The 24,042-nt window shown below is 41.9% G+C and overlaps 1 protein-coding gene across 1 annotated transcript in view; it reads right to left on the bottom strand.

Moving 5' to 3' along the window:
* Window positions 1-24,042, bottom strand: part of LOC134628951 (voltage-dependent calcium channel gamma-2 subunit-like) — a 68,861-nt gene that overhangs the window by 23,037 nt on the left and 21,782 nt on the right. The window lies entirely within an intron of this gene.

Below are 24,042 nucleotides of genomic sequence, written 5' to 3'. Positions count from 1 at the left end.
CATTAAGAGAGATTGTGTGTGTGTTTGTGTGTGTGTTTTTGGCTTAGTGTAGCTCCTGTGGTAATTGTTGTACCCTCCTAAACCACTGCAATTAAATGGCCCCTTGTTAATTGGCGATTGAAGGACGAAAGACTAGCGCTGGCTTTCAAATGGGCATTGGCTGCACACACGAGCACACTCTCACAATATGTCTCACACTTCCAGGCGTGCACACACACACACACACACACACACACACATATTCACATACTGTAGCATCAGCCCTGTTACCACGAGCCTCACTCCAGCCGTCTTTTTCACTCATCGCTGTGGGAGTGTTTGCTGCTAAACTTGCATTTTTATCATACCTGTGGAGAAAATAACCATTTTATAACAAAGCCTGATAAATAAAAGTGAAAAAAGAAAAAAAAAATCATGACAGGACTCCAACAACAGCCTGTTTCATATTTACATATCTTTAATACACCTCAGAAAACTCTCAGACGAACAAAGTGTTTTTCATCAAGTGCACTTTGATAGATACGTTAAAGAAGATATTTCACGAGGAAGCGGCGCCGAAACCTTTCAGAGTCCTGCAAAAACACTTTCATCTTTTCATAATTTCAGCGTGAACTGCGTGTAGAGCGGCGTGTTGAGATTGCGTTCGGTTCCTGAAAGGACCGCGATGAGTGACAGCGCACTGTGTTTCAGCAGAAATAGTTTCACATCTGAATGCCCCTTTGTCTCACTCACTTACAGTAATTGTTTGTTGGACAAATGCGAGTCGGTACTACAAAGTTAAAAATACTTCAATCTTGCTGAGTGTGCTTGCGAGGTTCACAGACTTAGAAAGAAAGCGCTACAGTAAGCGCTGATGACTAGAGGTCTTTAAAATGATGTCATTTTCCCTCCAGTGGACGTGAAGGAGATATTTAGCACTTCAGCGCAGCCTCTTAGAAACTTTTTTTTTGTTTAATCAACAGAGTTTTAAAGGACTGTGGTGACAGCTGCATTATTCAAGTTACATTGGTAGAGGATAATCTAAGAGCATGAAGAGTGTCACAAATGGAGACATCATCATACTGTGAGACTGTCCTCCCTCAGAAAACAACACCACACGTTTGCACAAGATTTTTTTTATATGACCCATAAAAACCTCAGTGTGAATAAGAGCATGTTTAATGTGCACTGAGTTCTCCAAAAAAATGAGGATGCCAAACTCATTTTACATTGGGAGCCACATACAGCCCACTTTGATCTGCAGTGGACCAGAACGGTGAAACTTCCTGTTAGTGTAAAAGTGTTTAACTGCACGTTTAATCCCTAAGATGTCTTAGGATAAGAAGAAGAGATGCAATTTCAACCTAATGTCTCAGTTTTATAAGATGATAAAGAAATGCTGCTGTAGTAAGCGAAATAAATTATTCCAGCTTGGCTCTTTGGGCTTAAATTCTAAGAAATAAGAGTGTAAAATTACAGAAACAGCTCTGCTGGCTCATTGCCCAGACTGCCCTGTCATTACAAAAAGGAAAGTTTTTGTCAAAACAGAGAAAATGTCCATTTTAGTTATTTATTTGAATGTGGACACGTTGTAAAAAACAGAGATTTCTAAAGTAGATGTCATTTAATTGTTTATCTGTTACCTTTACTACTGTGGGGGAGGTCTTTATCAGTAGAACAAGCTGTAAATTTGATGAAAATACAGCTAAAATCTAAAATTTATGTCCTCCTTCACAAGTCCGGTGGGCCGGATTGAAGTCTTTTGTGGTCTGATTGTGGTCCCTGGGCCTTCTGTTTGACACCACTGCTTTAACCTCCTAAGACCCGAACTCTTTCATGGCATGCATTTTTGATTTCTCTTTGCTATTTGGGCTGATTGGGACCTGATGAATGCAAAAAGATTCAACTTTTTTTTTTTTTACCTGATTTTTTGTCTCTGAGAAAAATGAGATCCACATATAAGGATATTCGTTTTAAATTTCGATAGAACAGTGGCAGTATAATGTCCTCGTAAGTGGATATCAGGCCTTTGTAGAGCAAAATTTTGTATTTTGGTCTAGACGACCCAAAATGTGATGTCCACATATGTGGACGCCAGGTCCTAGGAGGTTAATGCATTAGTCAAAGATCCCTGATTCGATCAAGATTGTTGGGGACAGTAATTTCAAACTAATGTGGGAAGCTTAAACTGAACTTGGCGTCATATTCAAAGAACCTGGGTGTGACGTGGGTATCTTGTGGGAAGTTTTTGACCAAAATGTGTCATGACCCTGTGCCTTCTCGGCTGACTCTGTGTGGCTACAAGTGTTTTTGTTGTGGTTGCGTCTCTCTCTCCCCTCCAGCGCACTGCGCTCTACCGGGGCGGAGTCATGACGACTCCAGCCCCTGGCTCGGACACCTGCAAGCAATCATCTCATCACCACGTTCACTTCTTAAGGCGGCTGCTGAGAGTGCTTCTTCGCTGGATTATTGTGTAACACCTGCCCCTCCCTTCTTTTCCTCCCCATCCCCGGCTGCCTCCCTCTTCCCGCTCCACCACACCCACCCACACAGGTAGGGCCTTGGGGTGCAGGTGTGTCACCAGGGTGCAGGGGAGGCATTCCCCCCCCCCTCTGTCCCCTTCTGGCCACCTGTGCCTCAATTTTATCTCACAACTTAGACATCCACATTATTCACACTCTCATAACACACACACATATATAGGGCCTTGAGGGTGACCACGTTAACGGCGCCCAGAGGACGGTCTGCGTATTCAACCCTACCTCTGGCGCCGGTGCCCACCTCTCAATTTTAAATCCATGTAGACATTGAGGGTTCTCGGGAGGGGCCGTGCTAACACCTGCTGCTCTGGCAGCAGCACCATGCCCTCCCTTGTTTTAAATGCACTTTAGAACAACACGCAGCAACACTTCACATGAGCGGGAGGGGGGAGGTATGGGGTCTTCACACACCCCCGTTCTCTACTAGCCATCGGGGCGGGGGGCTGGGAGGAGGTGTTGGCTGTCCAATTGGCCTCCCTGCTGCTGCGGAGCCTGGGGCGGTCTGCTTGCCTCCACCCCGGGGGAAAGGGTCGCATCTCTTGGGTCTGGGTGCCGTTTCCCCCTCTGGGGGCGAGGGTACCTGGACCCGGGGCATAGAGTATGTTTGGGGAGTATGATTGTGTGTACATGTCTATGTATGTCTATCCCTACGTTGGGTGAGTGCTGAGTGTTTGTATATGTGTGCATGAGGGTGGGAAAGCATGTTTATGTCCGTGTGTGCCTGTTTGTCTGTGTCTATATGTCAGGTCGGGTCTTAGACTCCACCTCCCTGGGTACTCCCAGGCCCTCCAAGTGTGGAGGCCTATCTCCCCTCACCACACTCCCTGCTGGTAACTGATGCCCTCAGGGGTTGGTGCATTGGTGGTTCTTGGTGTCCGGGGCTGGGCGCTCAGGTATGCACCAGCTCACTCCCGGTGGCTACTTGGCGGGGCCTGGTGCCTGTCGCTCAGTCAGGCCTCTTCCGGGGCAAAGGGGGCCCTCGGGCCTCCGGCCTCGGGGCCTGCAACTCGGTTCACTCTGGCACAGCTGGCTGCCGACAGAGCCGGCGGGCACGCCGGTGCAGCCCCCTCTGGCTTCTGCTCCGTGGCTACTGGGTGACCCCCTCGTCTGGGGATGTCCTCAGCCCTTCCTAGGAAGGTGGCACGGATGCCCCTCCGGTGGTACTCCTTGGGCTCTCGCACTCTGGGGCCTCTGGATGTCTGGAGCCTGGATCTCCTCCATGCCTGCTTCATGCCCTGGAGGACGGGGCTATGGCCCTCCACACCCTCTAGCAGACCGTTACATGGGGAAACCTTTTGTATACAAGCGCGTTGATCCACACAGGTGTGCACACGGGTGTTCACTGTTCGTAGACATAAACTACACCTTTCTTAGCTGCTACTTCAAAGCACATTGTGCGCTGTCTGTCCTGCGTGCGGCACAACAACTTTCAATATTTAGTATTTACTGCTGTTCACACTTAGCTAGATTAACGTGATGGTGTTGTGTTTAGTATGTGGCTTTGTTTTGGGTTTTTTTTTGCTTGTTTTCTCTTCTTTTTCTCTCAACAGGTGATCCAGGAGATTTTTTTTTTTTTTTTCTCTTTGTCTTTGTAAGTGCCCTTTCTCACTGTCCCTTTTCCCTTCTGTTTTTGTTTTCCTTCCTCTCTTTCTTTCTCCCTTTCCTATCCCTCAATCATGTCTGTCCCATCTGTAACAACTGAAAATAAAATAAATAATAACAACAAAGTTTGATCAAATGGACCAATACGGCAATGCCATGATGATCCATTTGGCAAAATAAATCCATTTGGTATTCTTGTTGGTCTTCAGATAACAATTCTGACGGCTAAAGAACCAAATGGGACAGACAAAAAAAAAAAAAAAAAAAAAAAAAAAAGCAATCATCTCATCACCACGTTCACTTCTTAAGGCGGCTGCTGAGAGTGCTTCTTCGCTGGATTATTGTGTAACACTCGTCAGTGTCATTGCAAGTCTGAGCTGTTTCCCGAGTTTCTTTCGTGCTGCAACTTACCTGTTCTTCCTCCCTGTGCCAGATTTCTCGCCAGCCTGAGGACCGCCGTTTGGTGAGCTAAAAGCCGGAGTCCGAGCTAACCTGACCTTCAGCGAAGGATTGTGTACATAGCCCGTTCCCTTCCCGTGCCTGTGTTCCCCGGAGACCCTCTTCCTGTGCCCCCTCACTTGTATATATCCGCACTTGGTGTTTGTGTGTAAATAAATTGTGAACTTTAGTGACGGTCTGCCTCCGAGTCTCTCCTGAGCCTGACAAAGTGATGTGCATGTCTTATGTTGTTGTTAGCGGTGATTACATTACTGTTATAAACCATAAAGTTTCTGCAGTAGATATGAAAAAAAGTACGTTTAACAGCTACCTAAGAAAAGAAAAGAAAAGAAAAGAAAAGAAAAAAGAATGTTTTGATGGTTTTGATGGTTTCTCTCTCTCTGAGTGCCCCTTGCTGAGTTCCTCCAAACTGAAGACCAAGCAGGTAACCTCTGGAGCTGAGGAATGATGGAAAAGTGGAAGTGTCTAAAACTGTAATTCCTTGAAGTGCCACTTGAGTTTGGGCCCCAAAGTGAGTCAGTGCCCCAAAGGATGGAAATTTGGCTTAGTTAAAGCAAGGACACACTTTAGAGCTGTTAAAGCCATTATGGTTTAGTCAGACTAGAGATATATCAGTACATGTGCATTAGACTTGTACCAATAAGTCTAATGCACATCTTGTTATGTACCAACATCAACAAGTCAATAATATCACATCATAAAGAGAGTAAAAACAAACTTTGCATTGACCCAGACTCTGGGTCTTATAAGGACTATGTGGGATATGATTATAAAATCAGACACAATCTCATACACACACACACACACACACACACGCGCACACACACACACACATTGAGGGTCCTGTGCAGTATCTGGACAGAGATCTCAGATGTTGTTACTGGGATCTGCTGGACCCACTCGCCCAGTTTGGGGGTTACTGCCCTGAGTGCTACAATTACCACAGGGACCACTGTTCCCTTCACCTTCACATCTTCTTGAGCTCGTCTTTCAACCCTTGGTGTTTCTTGAGCTTTTCATCTTTTCTTTACACCTATCACTGCTATGGTTGGTTAGCCATCACCAGTTTGTCCGTCTGTATCTGAAAGTTCGACAGAATCTCAGCTCAGTCATTGTCTCCCATTTTGACCTCGGGACTTCCAGGCCATACTTGGCACGGAAATTCCTGTACACTGTGCTGACCACTTGGTATGCCCTGCCTGCTAGCATCTTGCACCCTGCTAATATTTGCTGGATTGTCTCAGGGGCGTCTTTACACAGCCTGCACTTGGGGTCTTGCATTGTGAGGTAGACCCCAGCCTCTATGGAGCTTGTACTTAGACCTTGTTCTGTGCTGCAATGATTAATGCCTCCGTGCTGTCTTTCAGTGCAGCTTTGTCCAGCCACTGGTAGCCATTCAATATCAGCCACTTCTTCTATCTGTCGATGATCCATGCCACGCAGAGGTCTATCCTTCCTCACGTATTCACTAACATGCGGTCAGTTGTGTCAATCTTCCTGATGTACTCATGGATGTTTGTTGTTTCATCCTGGATAGCGGTACATGGTGGTATATATATATTCATCATTTTAAGATATGTTATACGGCGTCTTTCTTGTGTAGCTGGGAGTATACAGCCACAGCGCTTTTAGACTGGTACCACCATTTCCTTTAACTTTAATAAAAGGACTTCTTTTTTCCCGTGTTTGGTTTTCTGTATAAATTTATTGGTTTGATCTCTGGTGTCTTCAACCCACATCCCACAGCATGTCAAACACATCAATTCGCACACACTCACAGCTATGTAGAAACTACATTATATCTATTCTTCTATTGCTGCTCTCTCTCTCTTTGCCTTTCACACGCTCCCTCACTTGCTTCAACACATGCCCACCCACACTGCACCACAAGCACATGTAATGTGGAATTGTATTTTCCCTTCCTTCTCCTTGCTTTCGCTCCCCCCCCCCGCCCCTCCCATCTTGCTCTCCTGTCTGTCTCACATACATGTGCTCGTACCCTGAAGACCAGATTCCCATTTGAAATGAGCTTGCAGCTCAGCCCGTCCTCTGGGCCTCTCTCTCTCTCCTTTTTATTCCTTCTGCAATTCAAATTAAGACCATGCTTTACTGTCTTGACTGGGAAGAAACCTGTGCAGTGCATTTCATTTCTTGGCTGATTCTTTTTTAATAATTTTGTATGGGCGGTGGGGGTTAAAAACATGATTCTATGGCCTCTTTATTAGATACACTGATACCTGTGATTATAGAGCAATATAGCACAAACAGGATTGCCAGCTTTCACCCATCAGAGTGAGGCTGTGGAGAGAGTGAGGGGTTTTGAGCATTCGGCCCTATTCTACTGATGCCACTGCATATTTAAGAGCAGGAAGGACATCTCAGCACAATCATACCACAAGTACTTCATGAGTGGATATCAGCCTAAATCTACATTCTGTCTTATTGATTTCACGTGTGAAGATAACTGATCAAACTTTGGTGAATTATGACACATAAACATGTGTGAGACAAACTGGAAATATATGACACGAGTACCTTTATTATTAATGTAGTATATATAGTGGATGAGCAGGACCTCTGCCCCTGGCCACTGCACATAGTGGCCCTGGAGCAAGACCTTTGTTTGGCTTTGAGGCAATTCTGGCAAAGCTTCAGGCGACGTAGGTAGCAGCTTCCTGCTCACACCATCTATAGTGGGAGTGGGGTGCTGCTGATCTCATCCATGGGTATAATAAAGAATTATTCAAAGCTCTCAATGCCACTGAAAGACTTTCTGTAGTAAAAGCACAGTTCGGGGACAAGAGGGATGACTCGCCCATCACTGTGTCTGTGGTCACCAAAGTAGTCAAAAAAAGACCCTGGGGTGGTGAGGACCTCGATTATTTGGGAGGCGGCTCAGAGCGGAGCTGTTACTCCTCGATGTGGAAAGGAGCCAGCTGAGGTGTTTTTGGGCATCTCCCTAGGATACCTCCTCAGTGAAGTGTTTTGAGGATGCCTCACCGGGAGGAAGCCCTGAAATGCTGGAGAGATAACAACTCTCAGCTGGCTTGGGATGGATGGATATTAACCTGTGAATCCAGTCATAAGTGGCCATTCAGCCCTCAAACCCCAGTTCGAGCTAAAACAGAGTTGGCTTCATGGAGCTGGATAGAAAGAAAATAAGGGGAAATGATCAGCTTCATAGCAGTAAATTTGGATTCCATGAAACTGCGAAAGGTCTCTTTATAACGCGATGCTGTGTATTAGCAACACAAACCTCTGCTAGCAAACAAATCCGCTTTGCATTCATTTATGCTCATTGTGTATTCGGCCTTTGTCAGCTTTGTCATCGTGTTGAAACAAACTGGAGTATTTTTTGAAGCTGCAATACATCAACCAATCTTTTGCTTAGATAAAAGAAAAAATGCAGACACCTTTGTGCCTGCTGAGAAATCCCCATCTGAGAAATTCCTCCTCTTCCCTTCTCCTCTCAACACAGCCATCGTAATGACGCGTCACTCTTCCAAATTGCCCCTTTTAAATTATACATACTGCTTTAAACATGGAACAGATACTATTATTCTGAGACCAACCTACACCTCGGGGGTCAGGACAGCTCTGTCACCCACTTATGCTCACAGCAAGAGGGGCCGCTGTGTCTCACAGCGGATGATTTATACCAATAAGAGGAGACCCCGATGACCCCTTTGCTGTCATAAGCCAATCAGAATCCTGCTCACCGACTGACCTGTTAGCTGTTAAGGATAAGTTAATACAGTATGATGAAACACTAGAAGACATCCTTTCATGAAGCATTAACATCGTAACCCACTCGGCGAGATACGTGAAAATGTGTGTGAAGAGTAAATGCCCTCCTCTGAACCGGTACTGTGTCTTATGCAAATAACTCGGCGTGTCTTTATTCCTTTATGCTAATTATGGCTCAGTCTGTGTGTTAAAGTGCCACTAAAGTAATCCCTCAGCGGCAAAGGTGGATGAACATCAGAGACCTCAAAGGAGACGTGTTGCACAGCAAAGGTGGCTACCAGCTCAGTTCAGTGGATTACAAACACGGTACACAGGAAATGTGCTCCTTTCTTTTCTTGATCTATTAATGTAAATTCACCCAGGAGAACATTCATCCCTGCTTTCATGCTTTTGTAAATATTTCTTTGTGTTCTTTAGGCTCCTCGGTTGTTCCAAATACGAACATTCTAGATTCAACAACCCCACTCATGAACCCTTAGCAGAGATGCTTAAAACACTCCCTAAACGCCCCACCTGCTGCATCTGATCCACCTTTCTCCCCAGTCTTTGAGTTTTAGTGGCATTAACAGAAAGGAATTTAAAGTAAACGTACAACTAACTACAACACATTTAATCTCCCTCAGCTACATCATATTGATGGTTTTCTTCAATATTAAGAAGTGGGTTAGCAAAGAATATGACCTTAATTATTCATAAACATCTGCAGTGTGGCTTATATAATTTAACCTCCTGAAAACACCGTAAGATTTTCAAAGACATACACTGGAGTCGAGTAGGAAGGGAGATGTCATGGTTTGAACCATCTCAAATATATGTTTGTTAGTTAAACCTGCTTTGCATTGTTAAATGTAAGGCTAAAGATCGCTATTGATCGGACGCCACAAGCGAAAGATTCATACTGGTGGAACATCACTAGAAAACACTGATTCCAAGAAATGTTTTAAACCAGCGGTCCCCAACCTTTTTTGCGCCACGGACCGGTTTATGCCCGACAATATTTTCACAGACTGGCCTTTAAGGTGTCGCGGATAAATACAACAAAATAAAACTAGTACCGGTACCGAAAAAAAGAAGATTTATTCATAACACACGTGAAAAGACCCAGGAAAACCGAGTTAACGATAAAAATGATAACAAAATAACGCTGAAAACCGATAAAAACCCTGAAAACCATACATTTCACACCTGAGCCTCAACTCTCGCGGCCCGGTACCAAACGACTCACGGACCGGTACCGGTCCGAGGCCCGGGGGTTGGGAACCCCTGATTTAAACTGTTTAGCAGCTTATATAAATATGGAAACATAAACATTTTAATTGTCGTTATTTAAATTCTTTATAAAGAGCACCTCAAATAATAACAATTTGAATAAGCAAACATAAGGAAATACACTTGTCCATTTAGCAGTGAATATTTTGTATAGACAAATATAAACCCTGTTAAGGTTTCTTTGTTATACAATTTAATTCAGTTTTATTTCTATAACACCAAATCAGAACAACAGTCATTTCAAGGCACTTTATAATGTAAAGAGCCTACAATAATACAGAGAAAACCTCAAGAATCAGATGACCCCCTATGAGCGAGCACCTTGGCAATGTTGGGAAGGAAAAACTCCCTGTTAACAGGAAGAAACCTCCAGCAGAAGAATACATACGGCCTCCAGCTGAAAAGTGGGAAGTTAAAGATAAGAATAGAGCTTAACTGCTGTGCCCTGTAACTTTACATCATAAAATTTAAGAATAAAAATATTTTGCTGCTTTGTTCTCTTGTGAGAAACATAAATATCTGTGCAAACTTACACCTTGCAGGATGATACTTGCTTAGCAGAGGAAGACAGAGAACCCGGTGCACCCACCACCCAATTTTCAATATGAGAGGATAAGATGATAAGACTTGCTTGTGAACATACACCCAGGCAGCTGTCATGTTATTCAACTTCCTATTGCTCTTTAAATCAGGCTTACACACGTGTAGCTGGTTCCCTTGTACAGTCCTATCACGGCAAATTGAATAGTATGCAGATTTCCATTCAGAGCCTTGCATTCGTGTTCTCCTGATGAAATTTATATCACTTGTGCTCGTGTATGTGTGTACACGTTACAGTTCAGGTCATGACCCAAAATCAGAACAAGTCGGGAGACAAGAGGATTACCAGGGAAAGTGAAAATTGGATCAAACTGGATTGTAACATATTGTAGTAGGAGACGTAATCAGGTTTCTCAGCAAGTCAGGGTAAGCAGCTGCTTGACTCATTAAACCCTATCCTGACTTCACCTCATATGAAAAATGCAAAATGTTATTTCTGTACAAACTCTTGATAACTTGAAATCTCAGTTCAAAGAGGAAAAAGGCTTCATTTTCTCCTACTAGTCCCAAATAGTCCAAATATAATGATCCATATAAAAGGTTGAATCCCAGGAGCTCAGACAAAATTCATACAGTAAACATGCGGCCAGAAATGAACTCTTCATGCATTTTAAAACTTTGATAGAGAACAAAAGAACTGAAATGACTGAAAAAGCCTTCAGTTCATTAAACGACTTCATTTTGAGCTGTATTTCATTTTAATCTTTGAACCCGCACGGCCAATTCATTTCCACGCAATTTCAGCACACGTCTGGCAATAGACAGACCTATTAAAGATAATTGTAATAAATGTGGAATTAGATTCTCACCCTATTTGTTCTAACTAATTTAGAGTAAGCAATTACTTTTCCTACCAGCAGGCATGCACAAGTGTGCACACGCACCACATAAATTACTTTGATGTCTGGTTGTGACAGAGAGAACTGCTTGGGTTTGCTCCTGATAAAGAAGCCTCCATCCCGACTTTGATTTTTTTTCCCCCTTTTTTGTGACGGGGAAGTAGAGCAGCCTGTTGTCATGTGGCACAAAGCAAAAAGGAGCAAATGACTGGTTAGTGATAATTTGGCAGATCATGGCGCTGTGTGGTGGAGGTCACCGTAGCGGCCAGGTGGTCAGAGAGCATTTCACAAGTGTTCACACTTTTAGTCCAAATTAGTTCATTGCTCAGATTTCCCTCCGCATTTAAATGACTCAACTTGGGTTAAGTGCTTCTGATCAGTAGCAGAGCAAAAGCCAAGTGGACTAACGTGGGTAAACCAAGTGTGATACAGTATATGCATCCATCCATTCGCCATATCTTTTACTCTGTATATGGCCATAGGGGGTTGGAGCCTATCCCAGCTGGCACTGGGCAGGAGACAGGGTATATACCCGGGGTGGGCAACTCCAGGCCTCGAGGGCCGGAGTCCTGCAGGTTTTAGATCTCACCCTGGGTCAACACACCTGAATCAAATGATTAGTTCATTACCAGGCCTCTGGAGAACTGCAAGACATGTTGTGGGGGTAATTTAGCAATTTGAATCAGCTGTGTTGGATCAAGGACACATTCTGCCATCTGCCATTCCTACAGCTGTGCATCCTGCTACAGTGATGCCAGCTGAACATTTTTATCAATGGCCTGTGTCACTTTTCTTTCAGATGTTGAAGGACTCCTGTTGACTCTACAGGACTAACCTGCACATTGACAATAGATGCTAAATAATACCTAGCGCAGCTCAGTGTAAAGCCTATGGATCCAGATGCCTCAGTATGTGAAACCTTGGAAAGGAGAGTGGACCCAGCCAGAACCGTCAGTCTGTGGACAACAGTGCTGACCTTACAGGGCAGGCTGCAGACAAGACTGGATGTTTGGATGACATGACTGTGTTGCTGCAGCTGCATGCAGAGAAGCAGGCAGAAAAGCAGCTAAACAGGTGAAAGAAAACCAGTGTGATCCTTGGATGACTAAGAAATATCCTTTTTTGCCAGTGTGTCCAAGATGCTGTTTGAAGCGAAAGGCAGATATTCAGTTATAAGCTGTTAAACAGACAGATTACACTGAAGTTGTAAGGAAGGTTTTCAAGTTTTGCTAGATATAAAATCCTGCAAAATATAAAATACATCAAGTTGAAGTCAGTCATGTAGTTAATAAAGACAAATTAGCGACAGCAATAACAGCAAAGTTGCAATTTCAGTAGACTTTTTCATTAAAGCAGGCACTTGATTAGCAACACTGGCATTATAGCAGAAGGAACACCTTAAAATAAACAAGCTGCTTGTAGAGAGTTCATCTGTAACATAACTTGGCATTGCACGCATTCAGTAAATAAACAGGGCATATGGTGACATTATATCTGTGATATAACATTTATTTTAAACTACTACTGAACACAAACATAGTTAAGCCTTTGGACTACATGGTTTCAGTGTTGGTGAAATGTGATGACACAGCGTCTTACAGAAAAATCATTCGTGATTTTTAATAACTCAGGCAGAGTCAGTGTATTAAAGCTTAGAGTATAGTTTATCTTGTCTATAACAGCTCACATCTTGGATAGCTGTTTTTTATGTTTCTGCTTCTTGTATGAAGACATTATGTAGCGCTGTTACACAAAAAAATCAGTCAACAAATGTTGATATTAACTGTGTTGGACATGACTGAAAATGTAAAATTGTACGCATCAAGTAATGCGTATGCCTTCAGTCAGATATACTAATCCAAAACTGTCATCTTCTGCTATCACGTTTGGATTTGCATTTACAGTACTTTTAAAAAGTATATACAGGGCTTCACAAATTGCCACAAAAACAAAAGAATACATGAATGACTGAATTTACCTTTTACCTTTGGAGTTCTCTGAGAAATCCGACATATTTCAAGCATTACATTTAACCACTAAAACTATTTTTTTCTGTTCAGGAATGCAAGTAAATAACTGTAATTTGTCATCTTAATAAAAAAATAATAATGTGATTTCCTATTTCTGCTTTTTTGTAAAATAAATAGAAAAATTCATGGATTACAACGATAAATATATTTTTAGCATTAAAAATATTGTTGTTGATTAAAGGATTTGCGCATAACTGGTGGATTCACCATTACAGAAACATGAAAACTGATTTTGGTAATTACCAAGGCTGTTAATGTAGGATAGCAGTGGCAACAACCTTACATTGGGTGGTGCTTGTGACCCTTTAGGAAATTGTTCATTTTTCTTTTCTTTTTAAATGAATGCCAAGCAGAGGATTCAAAAACCCATTTTACCCAATCAAGAACCAGCCTGATGCATAATGGAAAATTTCTCATTTGTCATTTGTACACAATATTTGCTGTATAAGTTAAAGAACTGGTAGATGATATTTCTACTGTTGCGATTTATCATCAAGCTCTTGGCAAGACAGATAATATTGGCATTTAAGGAAATATAAAACCATTCATTTAAGCTGCGATAGAGATCAGAACAATTATGTCAACTCCGAGATCATGCCAAATTTCTATATAATCAATGCAACCAACAGTGTGGTTGCTACTCAGTTAAAGTTAAGAAGAGAACAAAATCTAACATGCACGTGAGATGCAGCACGCCGCACCAATTCATCTCAGATCTCAGCTAAAAACATGCAAAGAACAGAGGCGTTCACGCATCATGAACGTCATCTTCATCTGTGCATCCAGCACTAATATATTTGCAGACATTTATCTTCATGGATCCTCGTTACACTAGCTCAGCACGGCTGTCTCCTCTGATAGCGCCACACAAAATTAAACTTGTGATCAGACATAATCACACCATTTCAGAGAGCTGAAAAACTCAGCAACACTTTTTTAGGGGGAGACAGAGCTGCAGAGAAGCAGCAGTTCAGCTGTTAAAAGTAGGACTTGTACTGTGTCACCAGCATGTAGCACTCTTACAACAAGAGTGTTACAACTTGGCGAACGAATGCAGATTTTCAGAACACATTACACCACCTCACGAAAAACAGCTACAGCTCTTTGAAACTGCCACATGAGAAAGGACGTGAAACGACAACTGAGTGGTGAAAACAGGGCCATCATTTCTTAAGTGAAGCGTTTTTTAACATTGTACTCCGGCTCCACCATCTTAATGTGAAAATAGACGGTTGCGAAACAACAAACACGGTAGCTCTCGCAGCTCTGAGAAAAACACACAAGCCCTTTACACTCTGCATCTCTGTGAAGGAAGGTACTTTGTTTAAACTGATGGCGGCTAAAAATGTTGCACCCTGCCATGAAAGAAGAATGCTTATCTTAGGAATACATTGATTTGTATACATATGTAACTATAAGAAATAATATGCAGCACCAGCAGCAAAAAAATGGTCAAAATGCGAAAGATAAATCAGACACTAATCAGTGCATGAATGAAGTAAACTGGACAAGGCTGCTGATGAGACAGTTACTAATTACGGAACATCCACCTCCATCTGTGGCTGTACACGTGCTAATTGCAGACATAAATTTGCAGATGGTCTCTCAAAGTCTTTAAAAAAAGAAGATTACCAGGTACAGCAAATAAACAATTCATTTTTAAAAAGGGAGTACCATCAACCACCTGCAAACAACCACACTGTCCCCCTTTTGAGAAATCCCTGAGCGCGCCGTCTCCGGTCCCTTCCCTGCTCTATCCTAGTTTTGTTTAGTGAAACTTTCTGCAATGTTTGCCTCCCCCCTCCCAGCTCTGATAAATTCCTTTGGCACACGTGTGAAGAAAAGAGGAGCGAAATGAGGAAACTGAACAAAAAACAGCAAAAGGGTGGAGGGAGGACAGGAAGGAGACAGACGAGACATGGGAGACAGAGAGGTGAGAAAAATGAGAGAAATGTGAGAGATCCACAAAGCCTGCAGCATCCTGGTGAAGCTTCATTGATAAATGAGGCAACAGATGTTTAGCCCCATATAAAATTACAGCAAGCTGCTATATGTGGAATAGATACCTGCCCTCATTCTGCAGCTCTACATTACATCTTCCCAAAATCATCTCTGTTGCAGCGCACTGGGCAGCCGCTCATACGTCCAATATTAGGCTAGGAAACTGACATTTAACTCAAAATGTTCACATTTTCTCCCCATTATAAGGTGTCAACAACTGCATGTTTGCTGTATCTCACTGTGAAAGCACATAATGTGTGCTGGTGAGAGAAATACTTAAGCCAAAATGCTTATGTCTGTTAGACTGACAGGACCTGTAGATTATTTAGTGTGTATTTCAACATCTGCTAGAATTTAGAAGAAAGTTGTTTGGCTGAACAGATGGGTCAGAGTTTTGAAGGTTGCAACAGAGCACTGCAGTGACTATTTTGAATCTCTTACGTGCGATGTGTGACTCATTTCAACTTGTTTTAAATTTTTATCACCACTGAATATACTGAAATATCAAAAGGACTAATCATCATTTACTAATTAAAAGCAAAAACAGCTGACTATAATTAAATGACTATAACTGAATTTAATTTTGCATATTTGTGACGCAGAACGAGAGACGTAGTTGTGCACAAAAGCAGCAGCGCAGTGACACAGGCTTTTCTGTTGTTTCCAGTGTTTGCTATCTTAACTTCACTGTCTCCAAATGTCTCAAAAAACTCAAAAAAGTGTACTCTGTTTAACAGTTCTTGAAGGATAACCTGCAAATAATCCGTGCATTATTTTTCCTCAATTTTCACCCAGCACAAACCTCCACCACGCATGGCTGGAGCTAAATCCAGGATAGAAGCTGAATGGAAATAGTATTTTCTTCATTTCTGTTGAAAAGTATTTTACATGCTTTATATTGCAGTATTGTTAAATTCAGCGGTGCTCCATTCTGAAACAGTCACTAGCTGTTTGTTTTGCATTGTGAAGTAGTCTCAAATTTGGGACATTTTGATGTTAAGACCGACCAATGAAAATGTCTTTAATAGTTTTAGAGACATTCAGGTTCAAATATTGCTGCAGATTTCACTGTGTGGAAAAAGGGCCTGAAAGTAGGTCAATGGACCATTTTCAAAAAATATATCTTGAGAAGGATTTGATATGTGAAGCAGAAATTTTACAGCAATCATTATATATGTTCACACATAAATCTTTTATGCAAATCAGAGACAGTTGAGCAGAAGGCTCGTATGGATTTGAGATGGAGTGACCCGTCTGGATTTTTTTTGTATGTTAATGTATCAGTTTTTAAATTCTCTAAACAAGTAAAAAATGAAAATGTTGGACTTTAGTCTGACATCACATTTGTGAGGTACTAAACCCAGCTATAGTAACACTTGATCCTGTGGAGTAGTCCTGTGACCTGGAAATCATGTTGTACATAGTACTAGCTTTCTTTTCAAATGTAGGAAATGCTACATTCATATTAGTTGTATACCTTCATTCAAGTGCCTAATCTAGAACTGGTAACACATTGCAATGTAAAAAAAAGAATGGTGCAAAATGGTGGCTCTTGCACTTCTCCGTAAAATTTCTCATCCTAAGGTTGGAACCACTGCACTGAAGGCCAAAGCACTGAAGCGTTAGGCATAGAAGACTAATACAGATAACTTGGTTTGATTGGTGTGAATTGTGTTCAAATATTGAAGGGATTGATGGCAAGCCAAAAGGCCTGGGGGAGTCAAAATTCCCCCCCCCCCCCCCCAAAAAAACAAACAAACCCAAAAACAAAACAAAAAAACAATAAAGATGTGATTCAGTGTGAATTAAACTTCTAAAAGACATTATTATCTCTGGTGTCCATATTAAATTGGGGTTTATTTACTTGAGACCTTAATCCATTGAGGTTCGAGGTGTCATTGGTGATGACCCAAATCCTTCGGAGTCGAGCAAGAAGTCATTCTTTAGAAAAGAAAGTTTTTCGTGTATCAGGTAGAATGATTTAAATTCTTTGTTTCCTGATTGCGAGACTGGGAAGAATCATTTCTATCAAGAGCAAAAATGAGATATTCTGGTTGGGGTCAGGGTTTAGGCTATCACTAATGCTGGCTTACACCTTGAAGGCCTAAACTTCCTGACTAATGCAGATAGAATGCTCATCAGAAATAAATCGATTCTTGATAGGTCTCTAGGTTTTGGGTTTTTTTTCCCGCCTGTCACAGATTGGAGACACGAGGACATGACAAGAGCAGAATATGTCTGAACATTTCAGAAAGTAATACAACAGAATTACAGTAAATTTTACTTTGTTTGGTTAAAAGAAACAACAAGTGGTCATGAGATATTCTGACTATTTGCAGATTTTTAATTAATCTCATTTACAGCATACATTTAAAGCCTTGAGTCATTCAGAAATCTTTACATAATCAGATTAATCATCAGTGCCTGTTTTTCAAATACTGAAAATCTTTTAATAAACCTTATTCTAAAATATCCCCTCGCTTTAAAAGCCCAAACAAATCAGCTGGGGTGAGCTGTTGGTTTAATAAATGATTTAAGCAGAGGTCTAATTTTCAGCCTACAGTGAAAATCGCCGCTGGTGCAGTTAAAATCGGAATATTACGTGTTGGTTAGAAACCACAGGCCTAAAATAATTTTCTTCCTGTACTTCTGACATGGATGTGACTTGTTTGACAGATGGGGATTATTGAATGAAAAAGCGGTCATGGTCATAATGTCACACATTACACCACATTAAAATACATTCATGCTCCGGTGAAAAACGTCAGAATCAGCCGTTAGCTCAAGAAGGTCGACTGATCGCAGGATCTGGCAAGATAGTGGGTCAGTGACCAATAAATGGCGAGTGCTTGCTTTCTCCCCCTCTCTCCTCATTTAAGTCTCCCGTCCACTGTCTTTCCTCCCCATCCGCGTCTCTCTTACTCTACCCTCTTACCCCCCCGGTGTGTCTGTGATGGACGTTGCGTAACATTACTAAAGAAAAACGACACACACCAGTGTGCAGCATCGGCGAGGGCTGGGAGCTTGGAGGGTGGGCAGGAGGATGGGGTGGTGAGGGAGTCGAGCAAAGAGCACTGACCCAATATCTAATGAAAGAGAGAGATGAAGGGGAAGGGAGGAGGAGGGTGGGGTGGAGGGCAGAGGCAAAGTCGACTGGAGAGATGGAAAGAATAAACACGGAAAAGAAAGATGAGGAGGTTTGGTGTGGGGAAATATAGAGGGGAGGAAAAAGGGAAAGGGAGAGAAGCTAGAGGGGGAGACAGAGACAGAGAGGGGCAGACAATGAATTCAGGCAAAAAAGAGCCCGGGCATTTAAACTATAAATAACCAAGATACTAGCAGCAACACTGGTCTTCTCTTTCTCTCCCTCCATCCTTCCCACATCTTTCTTTCCCCCCGTTTCCCTGCGTGTCCGTGCTTGTTCTGCTTCAGAAAGTCCGTGATTTTGATCAGCTTACGCTCTTCAGAAGGACAAACCCCATCTGACTTTGATTTAGTCCTGTTGTGACTGGCTGCAATTTGGTTTGTTTGATTTGGTGATCACAAGCATTTGTTTTATTGGGATTTATTAAAAAAAAAAAACAGCACAAGACATTTAACCAGGTTAAATTCCAGGTCCTGCACCTCTCTCTTATTGGCTGTGCAGGGTATAGAAAACCATAACCTAAACCATAAATAAATTGATATTCAATTACAATCACAACTAATATAGGCAATGATTTATAAGATGATTTTCTCTGAAATGTTTTATTTTGTAATGATATTTATTTCCCAAAACATGTTTACATTTTTCATTTCTGCTTCTTCATGCAAATGAGTGATCTGTTATCAAGTTAGCTTTTTGCCTATTCGTTGCTTAAGATCACAGTGTAAATGCTAGCCTCCAATCAGGGGACTGCTAGAAAGCAGCAAACAAAACTTTCACATTTGTCCTGCAAGATTATGCTGCCAGTGTGAACTGCTGCATTAACAATACATGAGTTTGAAAAATATCTTTAACACAAGAAAACAATTGCGCAAGTTTTGGCAGCTTTTGATCTCCATATAACACTCCCCTAAGCTACTCAAACCTGAAGAGCACCTTGCATTATGTGATAATGGCTCGAGAACACATATCCAGCTGCGTTAATGTGAATATTGGCATGAGAACAGACATGACCGTGACCTGAGCTTGAAAGTTTATCTAGCACAGGAAAATCCCAGCTCCAAAACCTTGAAGCTTCATCTTCATGTAGAAAGGAAAAACCATGTAACAAGTGTGGCCTGACATGTAGGAGCCTCAAAGTTCAGTATGTTCGCATAAGGTTTGAGTGCTTCACTTAAATGACACCTCAGCAATGGTTCCTGAGTGGAAACTGTTATGATGGCTGCATGTATGTGTTTGTATTTATGTTTGTGTACATCTGCGTGACTGTGTGCACTTGTGTGTTCATGCTCTTGCATGTGGGAATGTGTGAGTCCGCCTTAAAAGCGTTCATCTCTGCGCTGTGCGTGCGCACCTGTGAATGCATGCGTGGTCCATGCGTCCACGTGTGTGCAAAAGTGCAAGCGTGCCTGTGTCTGTGTGTACATGCATATGAATATGAGCCATTAGCTGTTATCCACAGGGAAGACGTGTTAACAGGTTTGGCTACCACTGAGAGAATTGGTAGGAAACTGTGTGTGTGTGTTTCTGTGAACGTTTGTCCACACGCACACATGTATACATGCCCAGCTGCGTGTGTTTGTGTGTGTGAGGTCCCATTGAGTCAGTGGAAGGAAGGCAGGGGGTATGAGTGTGAGGGGAGGGAGGGCCTGGTGGGGGGGGGTGCTATGAGTCATCCTCCGCATGGGCTTCTGGCTCTCTCACTTGCTTAGTAGCTCACCCGCTCGCTGTCTTTCCCTGCATAGCAACGGCTGTGCAAAAGCTCATATAGGTCCCTAGCAACCAGTACTGATCGTGTAGTGGCCTGTAAACACTCCATTAACAGGTCACAAGGACCCATTAAATCATAAATACACTAATCAATGCGCACAAAATTGTTTCAAGACATGTCATGTAAACACGTAAACAAAAATGATCAGGACAATACGAGGAATGTGGGGGGCAAACAGAATCTATTTTAAGGACAAATTCAATAAAACTCTGTTCAAAACCAGCCTACAACTTTAACAAGCTAATGTCTTAAATATGCTTTCAAGTGAAGAAAAACGAATTCACATCTATTTGCTGGAAGTAAAAATATGACTTTCCCATAAGGCAGGATTCACACACAGGGATCACTTTGAGTGACCTTTTCTCACAATCAACAAAGCAACAACAACCAGTCGCTCACAAGGCAAGCTAGCTGAGTGTTTTTTAGTAATTAGCATTACCAAGCTAGCTACATGTAACTAACTAGCTAGGGTGTATCAGATATCCCGGGTTGCTGTTACTGCCTCATCAAAGTAATGTTGGTCCAGGATCAACATTGCAGCTGACCAATCATGTTGCTGTCATAGCTTTGCAATGTGGGGGGAGGAAATCCCTTCATTATATAAAACTCTCTTCAAGAAAAAAATATTCAGCTATTCAAGTGTTTCCTTTATTAATTTATACAATATAATAAATATATTATTAAGAGGTTTGCTCTTAGTCAGATTTAGGTTACTTCTGTTGGTTTACTAGAGACAGGTTTTAATATCTATCAAGTTAGGTATCAGGAGATTTCAGGTTAGCTCTGCCAATCAGGAAGCTCTGTGATGCTGGATAACTTACTTGTCCCCCAGAAGCGGAGGGCAGAAGGCATTAGCTGCCCGATAGTTCAACACATTGAGCGGATAGATTCGATACCATTTATGCAGTTTATCGCTTGCTAGGAGAAAAAGAACCTGGCACTAATTTGTTCATGTTTGCTACACATTGGTGCAGAGACCTTTTTCACTCAAAATGTTTAGATCCCTAACACGGAATTTTGAGGTATGGATGGTAGAAACAAGCTTAATACATTCTAGCAACAATTTAGTTGCTAAATGAGAGCATTCAAAGTTTAAGCAAGCAAAAATATTTCTGAGTGGCAAGGACTAAAACCATAAAAAAACCTGTCATTATGCTTAGGTAGGACATAAGTTTAGTACAAACAGATTGCTGGGTCATTGCCTGCATCATCACATCCCAATCACTTGATCCTTACCTCCACATCTGTCTTGGAGTTTTCTAATTAGCTCCCTAAGTATGCATACCAGTCCCCCAGTTTCCTTACAGACTGACTCTTGTGCTTTCGTGCACAGTTCTCCAGTTCACAGACCTTGTGGTCTTGTTTTGATGATTTGGATTCCCCACCATGTACATTTTTTTGAGCCCATCTGCCAGAGATGCCACTGTCAGAGAAACTGACCTTTTACATCTTGTCTTATACATTTCCCAAAATTGAACGCTGAAAAGAAAAACGCTGCCCCGTCGCAGGTCTCAGCACTCCGGCCCGGCTTTCTAGAAACAATGTCAATGCACAAGTGAATACAAATGTGCAACGGCAAGTAATCTTTGAAGGAAATGTGAGCGGATTGTATTTCTGTTAAAAAAAACACTGCATTGCATTTCAGCAGAAAATACATAGAGTGCAAGTAATGTGTTCTGTGATGGTATAATGTTGTTTTGATCTTGCAGTACAGTGTTCACTTGTTACTACAGCATTACTGAAGTTTTTATGGTTATTTTTAGGCACTCTAATCACTTACATTCAGCCAAAACAAAGTGTTTTCCCTGAGAACAGCCCAGCCGGTAATTATATTCCCACCTTAGTGTAATTGAAAAAAACATTTGAAATTTGTAGCCTACCAAGAATCACAAGAATGCTGTTTGCTACTGCAGCTGGAGCACCTGAAGGGTTAATAGTGATAGATGGGGCAAATAGTAAAGCTAGTAAGCCGTGCTGGTGATCGATGATGTTTCCCAAAAGGCTCAGCTGCGGTGTTTTTACCCAATCAGCAAAGGAGTAAACAAGAAGAAAGTGTTGTCTGTCTCTATCAGCTGATGTTTCTGCGGCGATAAAAAATACACGAGCTTCCAGTGTCTGCTTGCTGTGTCAACAACATTAACCGTCACTCAAGGCAGCGTCAGTCATCACCTCGGCGCGCTCTCACTTTAAGATCTCTTCTTCCTCTCACCTCACCCCCCATTAAAGACGTTGATCTCGGTACAGATGTTGTTTGGAAAGCTTTCTCCCGTACACATCCACGGCTATCTCGCCCTCCTTCACAGATGTTGTTTGGCACATGTCTACCCGTCCCCATCTTCTGCTTTTTCGCCTCTCCTTTTACCTCCATCTCTCTCTCTCTTTTTCCACCTTCTCTTGGTCACCAATGCTGTTTTTCTCTCCATCTTTTTTCCCCCCAGTTTCCCTTCCTCACTTCTCCCGTTTATTTTTCACCTTCCTTTCAGACTTTCCCTCTGTGCTCAACCCAGATCTTCTTCTCACTTTGCAGTAGCATCTCTCCCAGATGTTTCTGGGCACAGACGATCTCTCCTGCAGATGCAATAAAACTGAAAAGTCTCCTGAGGCAAGCGAAGTACTTGTTGTTTGGGTTGGGTAGGCCGGTCACAGTAATACGCTTGCAGCCTGCATAAAGAGAGCAACACATACTGTCACGCAAGCTGGGAAACTGTGTGTGTGTGCGCGCGGGTGTGTGTGTGTAGATATTCAGCTGTGAACTGTGTGAGCATGTATAATTCTAGCCTGGTGTCTAAGAATCATTTCCATCTTGGTTTCAATGCTGCTGATTTGGGTCCAGACCCAAACACAAAATCTCATTACATGGACAAACATGAAAAAAGTGAAAATAAAAAAATAAATAAAAGGAAAAAGCAAGAGGCAATTTTCCTGGCTGGATACTGAAGCAGCAAGAGTCGGGTCTCAACATTCATAAGATTTCAAATTGCATAGAAGGTCACCACATTTTGTTCTAAAAACCAATTTACGGTCTCTTTTACAAAGGTTACAAACACATGGTTAACTCTGCAAGCTACTGAGTCGATGAGGCCAAACGTGTTTAATGCCGAAATGGGGAGAATAAGGATAAATGTTTATGTCCATGCCAAGAGTAAACAACCTTTAGGTGGCAAAAACTGCAATTCCTCGATGACCGCACGAGCCTGCCTCTAAAAGCAAGACATCCTTATGTCAAACCCCACAATTCTAGACCAGAACAAAATGTTTACTACCTGCTGCACTAAATAGTTTTGGCTTGTTTGGGTAGATTTCCCCATCATGAAAATTTGTAGCGCGGTCAGTTTTATACAATAAATGTTTTTAAAAATAAATGACGCACACAAGTTGTATTTAAAGTTTAACATCATGCAGTTAGGTGCAAATTATAGCCAGATGTAGCAATTATGATATAAATTAAAATTCATATATGTAAAATATCAATAGTATAGTATTGGTATTGGATTAACACTAGCACAGTAGGATACTTTGTTTTTATCCTCACAGTTCAGTATATAAGCCACTGAACTGTGTTGAATAAATTATAATTATTGTTACATAAGCTGCCTTTACAAATTAAAACTATCAGTGTCAGTATCGGTAATACCGCCCTATATTTACTTGGTATCAGATCGATACCAAAGCACAGCACTAATGCATAAATAGGATTTCTGCCTAATGTTCGTCCTGTGTGCTTTTACTGCTCGTTCTTTCAAGTCAAATTAGTAATTTATTAATAACAAGCCAACAATCAGGTTTTATTAACTGGATAGCTGTTAATAGGGGAGCTTTAACAACAACAACAAACTTTATTTATATAGCACATTTAAAAACCAGTGGTGTACCAAAGTGCTTAACATTCAAGAGGGTGAGATGAAGTAACAGGGAAGAATGAGGGCTATGGCAAGGTACCAAAACGTGCTAGCAGGTTGAATGGCATTAAAATACACGAAGGCAAAAGAATTGCACATAAAAGCATAAAAGAAAGCTAAGCGTAGAGGATAAAACAGTCAAAAAATTAAAAATGAATTAA

Source organism: Pelmatolapia mariae, linkage group LG6 (assembly GCF_036321145.2).
Source record: "Pelmatolapia mariae isolate MD_Pm_ZW linkage group LG6, Pm_UMD_F_2, whole genome shotgun sequence".
Lineage (NCBI taxonomy): Eukaryota > Metazoa > Chordata > Actinopteri > Cichliformes > Cichlidae > Pelmatolapia > Pelmatolapia mariae.
This window is presented reverse-complemented; position numbering and strand designations above follow the sequence as displayed.